The sequence below is a fragment of the Gymnoscopelus braueri genome (genome assembly GCF_963280865.1).
Source record: "Gymnoscopelus braueri genome assembly, chromosome: 20".
Taxonomy (NCBI): Eukaryota; Metazoa; Chordata; class Actinopteri; order Myctophiformes; family Myctophidae; genus Gymnoscopelus; species Gymnoscopelus braueri.
Window position 1 is genome coordinate 3,271,970 of NC_137622.1, and position 7,335 is coordinate 3,279,304.

Consider the following 7,335-nt stretch of genomic DNA (forward strand, 5'->3'; position numbering starts at 1 on the left):
CCTATCTAAATCCCGAACAAAACAACAGAGTGAAGGGCGCTTCCGGTTCGTTCTACCCCAAGCATGCGCAGATTGCGCACTCTGCTCTGTGATGACATCGCGCGGAAACCCATCTATAGAAAGCAAGACTGCCAAACCCAAGACAAACAATAGAAAAGCAAGACACTCCAATCTCCGCTTTACACCCCAGGAGACCAGAAGTGGGTCTATTCATTCCAATGGGAGAAGTGAACGTGAACACAGCTTCTGACCCATTCTTTAGCCCCATGCATGGTCACTGAACGAAATATTGGACCCATTCTTCACAAGCCACTAAAGCCACACTAAAATGGCATTTGTTATACCGACCTATCTCTGTCCCAGCAATGCACTCTCGCACTATCTAGCAACAGTAATCATAGGACGTCGACGAGATCTGACAGACTGCACTTACTTAGGAGATCTTCGTGTATGGTGTACCATTTAGCATGTAGTGGGAAGCGTGGGATGCCGTATCTTCCTGAATTAAGCATTAAGTTATTGGGCAAACTGAGCCTGACTTCCTGTATCTGTGTCATGTGGGTGGCCACGCAGAAGTTGCCCCTGAGGGCTTTCTGACAGAAAGGGAGTTCAGGGGCCGCCCTCTTTCCTTCGGGGCCGAAGGAAAGATGTGTGCTCACATGCACACACATACTGACACGCACATACTGACATGCGCGCGCACACACACACACACACACACACACACACACACACACACACACACACACACACACACACACACACACACACACACACACACACACACACACACACACACACATGCTCACAGATACTCATGTGATATATATTATAAGATCTTGTATAACACTCATAAGATCTTGTATATAATAACTCATTGCAGGATCTTGTATAAGAACTCATTACTAGATTTGGTACAAAAACTAATTTTACTTTGAGGAGACTTTAAGTTTAAGTGTGTGTGATTTTTACCACTTGAACCCTAGCACTTGCAGTCATCAAATCAGTGGCTTAGGAATGAGACAAAAATAAATGGGGTGTGTAATTGATAGAAAATAAGTGGGTGAACTATACCTGCATATATATAAGTAGTAAAATCCCAACTGAAACAGCTACATCTATCTATCAACTTATTATGTTAAAAAAAATTGAAAATAAATATAAAACAAATCTTACATTTACAATTAGATGTGGTAGTGAAGAAATAAACAAATACTATTTAAATTCCTACTAAATCAGCCCATATCTCTCAGAGACTCTAGCCCATTATATATAGAATCCTATCCTATTAAAATTGGCTTAAAGGGATAGTTCACCCAATATTTTTTTTCCTATCGATTAGTGGAGACTTGAATTCATGGATATTTTTGTTTTTGTTACATTCCTAAGCCAATAATTTGACCAGCGGACCGGTAGGCAGTGGTTCCGGTAGGAGACACAAAGGAGACTCTTTGTGCCTCCTACCGGAACCGCTGCCGGTCATCAAAGCAGTGCATCAAAGCAGTGCATCACTTTTATATGCGATTAAAGGTGCAAAATGTCAGTGCGTGTCGACCGCATGATCCACATAATGTAGACGGACACTGGTATAATCCGCAACTAGGTCCATGAGGAAGAGCAAAGAAAAATAGTCAAGTCACTTGTCCCTGATATAATCCACAGGTAGGTCCAAGGAAGGGCTAAGGTCTGAGACCAGCCTGACGACACTGCCTGTCATCAGGCTGCTGAACAAGGCTATTTTCAAATAGTGAAAGTATATATAGGGTTGAGGTGGCTCATGTATGTTTTGAAATAATATTCAAAATCTTCAAAGCAACTAATAACTAAAGTTTTATTTGACAATTTAAATAAAGGGAATTTGAACTCATTTCTGAGGGGGAAAACATGTTTCTGCATTTGACCTAGCAAAGTGATACAGACTAGACTAGGATTGAACCGGGGACCTTCTGATTCCGAGAAACCTGCTCTACCCATAGAGTTAAAAATAATAGAGAGGGCACCCGATATCCCCTCCCATCCACTTGCATTAAGTTGCTCACACAGCGCATGGGCCGAAATCACCCCTTCTTCCGGGTTGTGAAATGTGGTGGGCGAGGCCTATTTGGGGCTCCTGCGCGTCACTTCTGTGACGCGTTTTGCGTCACAGAAGCGCGCAGCCCCGTGCGCAAGCTCGTGCGCACGCTCGTGAGTCGAGTCCATTGGTCGAAACCGTTTTCGCTCGTTCGTGTAGGAGCCCCTAAGCTGCAGTACCATGAATGGCCAGCATGTCCATTTGGCTTCAATGAAACCACTGGGTTCTGGGGGCTTGGCTCTACCTAGTGAGGCTCTGCTGTCCCTTGTTACTGGACCCCCAAAGGTACTGATTACCAAGTGGTTCGCACCAACTATAAAAGAAAATACAATGGTGAACGATATGGTTATAGTTATCGTTATAGTGCTCAGTGTGAACGGACCTTTAGGTACTCTAGCCCAGTGGTTCTCAATGTGGGGTTCGGGGACCCCCAGGGGTCCTTGAAGGGGTTCCAAGGGGTCCCCAGCAAAATTAGTTTAATCGGCTTTTTAAAATACCCGATCTATAATCTCACAACACGCCGTGATGCGAGTGAGGTTGTAGATCTGACACTTTCAAAACAAAACAATTTGGAATACTTTCTAAACATATTAATAACACAAAGCTTGTATGGGGTACCTCGCAGAAAATATTTTCAGATGGGGGTCCACAGCCAAATAAATTAATTTGAGGTCCTTGACATGAAATAGATTGAGAACCACTGCCCTAGACTGTAAGGTATGTGGTCTCAAGATCTGTACATCATTCATCATTCATCGTCATGTATAAAATCTTTTGAAAATAGCAGATCTAGATCTACAGATCTGCTTTGCGACACGTTGTGAGCTTGTAGATCTGCTATTTTCAAATAGTCAAGGTATATATAGGGTTTAAGTGGTTAATGTATGTTTTGTAATAATATTCAAAATCTTCTTAAAAAGTAACTAGTAACTAAAGTTTTCAAATAATCGTAGTGGAGTAAAAAGTACAATATTTGCCCCTGAGGTGTTGTGGAGTAGAAGTAAAAGTATTGCAAATTGGAAATACTCCAGTAAAGTAAAAAATACCTCAAAATTGTATAATTTTAAGTACGGTACTTGAGTAAATGTACTTAATAACTTTCCACCACTGATCCGTACCCTTCAGGTTGTCAATAAGTTGTCTCTCCGGTCTTACTGTACGTAACATATGGAATGGCTTCAGTTTCTTGAACCAATAAGACTCCAAACTAATCTTGCAAAATTCAGCATGCAAACGAGAGTAAAAAAACCCAAAAAAACTACAAAGAACAGCTTTATGTGAAGGCTTTAGAATTGACCATTTACACTAAATTAGAAAATCAAGACAAAAAAAAATCTAATTTCACAGTCCTTAAAAGAGTTTCTAAACAATTTACTGGTTAAGGAACAGCATTAGCAGTGTTAAATGGAAGACAACAGGCCAGTGTATATGGTTCACCTACTGTACCAGACAGTGACGTATCAGCATGTTTATGAAAGACACAAATTTATTCTGATCAGCTCAGGGCTTTTTCAACTTGAGTTGCAACTGTACTTGGTATGCTTTTGCACTAAATCTCTTCGGCCGATGATATACAAGCTGACAAAGTGTCGTGTTGCAATGCGTTGTCAGCTTGTATGATCGGCTATTATCCCCCAGAATAAGGATGCGTGACGCGCTGTGAGCTTGTATATCTGCTATTTTTTACGCGAAAATTAACGAAAATTCAAAAGTAGCTGATTGCGAACGCGGAAGGAGGCGCGGCGAAGCCGCGCCTCCGACCAAGTGGAGCTTACTATGTAACTCTGCCTGGGTTGTGTCTCTGTATCTCTGTGTGCAGTCTCTGTCTGTGTCTCTGTGTGCAGTGTGGCTCAAATCCTCAGCCCTGTGTGCAGCCAAGTAAATGTCCAATATAGACGTACCATACATCAAATGAAAGGTCTTTGAAAACTGAACACACCTGTCAAGGTTGCGTTTAAGCCCGCCCCTTCCCCAGGAAGCCACGCCCCGGAGAAGGCTCCTAAAAACTCCCCATTGAAACCCCATGTTAAATGAAAAGTGCCCGATTCACTCCGAAACTTTTTCTACCCCCCCTAAGTGGGGGTCTACGAACAAATACTTCGGGCTCGGATTTTGGCTCCGCCCCCCGGAAGTGGGTGAAACAGGCACTTCAAACACTTTGTTGAATTGTTCAAAAACATTAAAAGTTTTTTTTTGGTGAATTTCTATTTTTCTAAGATGCTCCTTTTAACGCAGAATTTCTTTCTATTTTTTATATATTTTTTTATTGGTTACTTTTTTTTAGATGATTTCTTTTCATTATTTTTTTTTTTTTTGGCGTTCGCTTCCCGCGTTCGCGCGTCTTACTTGTATACAACCTCACTTTGTGCCGCACTATGAGCTTGCATGTAGACCTGTGTGTAGAAAATGTGTAAATATATATATACAACATGTGATTATCACCACACACACACACACACACACACACACACACACACACACACACACACACACGCACACGCACACGCACACACACACACACACACACACACACACACACACACACACACACACACACACGCACACACACACATATTGAGACAAACTGTGACTTTAGCAGAAATAGACAAGCGGGACCCATGATCCACACTGATCTGAAGTGAGCCATTTGTCAACATTCATGTATTCCCCGGGGATGTCTCTGCTCACCAGCCTCTAGAATTACTACAACTCTATCACAATAAGACTACATCAGTGGTGTAAAGTAACTAAGTAGGCTACATTTACTCAAGTACTGTACTTAAGTACAATTTTGAGGTACTTTTACTTTACTGGAGTATTTCCAATTGTCTATACTTTTACTTCTACTCCACTACATCCCAGAGGCGACTACAATTATTTGAACATTTTAGATAGTTACTTTGTAAATATAAATTATTACGTTTTAAAACATACATTAACCACTTTAGCCTTATTTTATACATAGGCTATTTGAAAATAGCCGATCTACAAGCTCACAATGCGTCGCGGTGAGCTTGTAGATCGGCTATTTTCAAACATTTTAGTACTTTTACTTTAGGTACTTTAAGTACATTTTGATACCAATACTTTTGTACTTTTACTCAAGTAAACTTTGAATTCCGGACAATTACTTTTAACAGAGTACTTCTACATTGCAGTATTGATACTTTTACTTAAGTAAAACATTTGAGTACTTTTTCCACCACTGGACTACAGTCAAATAGGAATCTCTAGAAGGATTTTCATAAATGTCTCAATCAATAATCCATACGAAATTATGATTAGGTATTGTGTTATAGGTGAGGACAACATAATCCGGATACATTTATGATTAGTTTCTCATACATCCAGCACAAAGTGTGGTTATGAAATGTAACCCTGCAAACAAATCTCACAACAATAAATGTATTATAATCGTAGTCAATAAATAAGAAAAGGCTTTATTGGCTCCAAACAACTTGGATAGCCATGCAAGAAAATAGTATACAATTGTGCATGTTAACAGGTAAAATATTGTTTCATGAATACTGTAGGTAAATGTGGCATGCTCCTGCATGCATCATGAAGTATGTCTATAGCCTACTACTTTGCAGATGAGTAGAAAAGTGGCGTGAAGTAACTAGTACATTTACTCAAGTACTGTACTTAAGCACAATTTTGAGGTATTTTTTTCTATACTTTATTGGAGTATTTCCAGTTTTCAGTACTTTTACTTCTACTCCACTACATCTGAAAGGCAAATATTATACTTTGACTCCTCTACTTTAGTTACTAGTTACTTTGTAGATTTTCATTATTATTACAAAACATCCATTAAGTACATTTTGATACCAATACTTTTGTACTTTTACTCAAGTAAATGTTTTATTCTGGCCTTTTACTTGTAGTATTTCTACATTGCAGTATTGATACTTTTACTTAAGTAAACCATGTCAGTACTTTTTACACCACTGGCTAGCTGTGTGTCTGTGTATGCCTTTTTCCATAAAAATAAAAATAGAATTAAAAATTAAAAAATTCAATTAAAAACTGGATAATGATGTGTATGTTTTAAAAGTAGGCCACGGTATAAAGTCATGTGATTGCAGTTTGACTAATCTGTGCGTCATCCCAGGTCGCTGAAGGAACTCAATAAATTGAATTAAATGCTCAAATTAAATGTTCAAATGCAATCAATTTACCGTCTGCGCGCAAAGCTAATAACAGCATTGTATAACACCAGTGGTGGAAAAAGTACTCACATTTTTATGTAGAAATATTCTGTTACAAGTAAAAGTCCGGAATTCAAAATGTAGCCTATTGAGTAAAGGTAGCCTACAAAAGTATTGGTATCTAAGTGTTCTTAAAGTACCAAAAGTAAAAGCAGGCTACTCATTATGCAGAATGTCCCATTTCATAAAATTTCAAATGGGCATTGTGAGCTTGTAGATCTGCTATTTTCAAATGGCCGAAATGTTGGGCTGAAGTGGTTAATAATGTTTTGTAATAATAATCAAAATCTACAAAGTAACTAACGAAAGTTGTCAAATAATTGTAGTGGAGTAAAGGTAGGCTACAATATTTGCCTCTGAGATGTAGTGGAGCAGAAGTAAAAGTACTGAAAATAGGAAATGCTCCAGTAAAGTAAAAAAAATACCTCAAAACTGTACCGAAGTGCAGTACTTGAGTAAATGTACTTCGCTACTTTACACCACTGATAAAACACATTGTACAACACGCACTGGCAGTGCGGACTCACCTTCAGCACCTACAAACGTCACTTCACTGCCTTCAGGAACAGAACTAGTGATAAAACAGTTTTTTTTAAAGTCCGGCCAGTGTCCGTTAATTGGCCGCGTTAATTGACGACCGTTGGATTGACCGTTATATTATGGCGATCCCCAAAAGCTCCCTGCGATGACCGTTAGTTTTAGATATAGATCCACTTGATCCCATGCAGGCAGCAGAGAGATCCTGTGGTGTGACTCCCACCACGCACTGTCTGCTGCTTATAAAAGCCTGTGAGTCCTGGAGCTCATCACACAGCCAATCACGGCACAGATATACCAACTTATTATCCCTCCTGCAGCTGTATAGACTCGAGTGCGGGGGTCTTCAATAGGGGGTTCGGGACCCCTAGGGGGTCCTCAGAGTTACTACAGCCAAATCTTTGTGTGATAGGATTATTTTATTTTTTTACATTAACAATAACCACTTGAACCCTAGCATTCCTATTCTGGGGAGAACTTTAGGCAAAAATAGCAGATCTACAAGCTCACAACGCC

The 7,335-nt window shown here is 39.7% G+C and overlaps 1 protein-coding gene across 1 annotated transcript in view; it reads right to left on the minus strand.

Moving 5' to 3' along the window:
• LOC308076606 (endothelin receptor type B-like) overlaps positions 1–6,960 on the minus strand; it is an 18,288-nt gene extending 11,328 nt beyond the window's left edge. The window contains exon 1 of the mRNA XM_080417013.1: positions 6,810–6,960. The gene's annotated coding sequence lies outside the window, so the exon portion shown is untranslated. The remainder of the gene's footprint in view (positions 1–6,809) is intronic.
• Between the last annotated feature and the right edge of the window lie 375 nt (positions 6,961–7,335).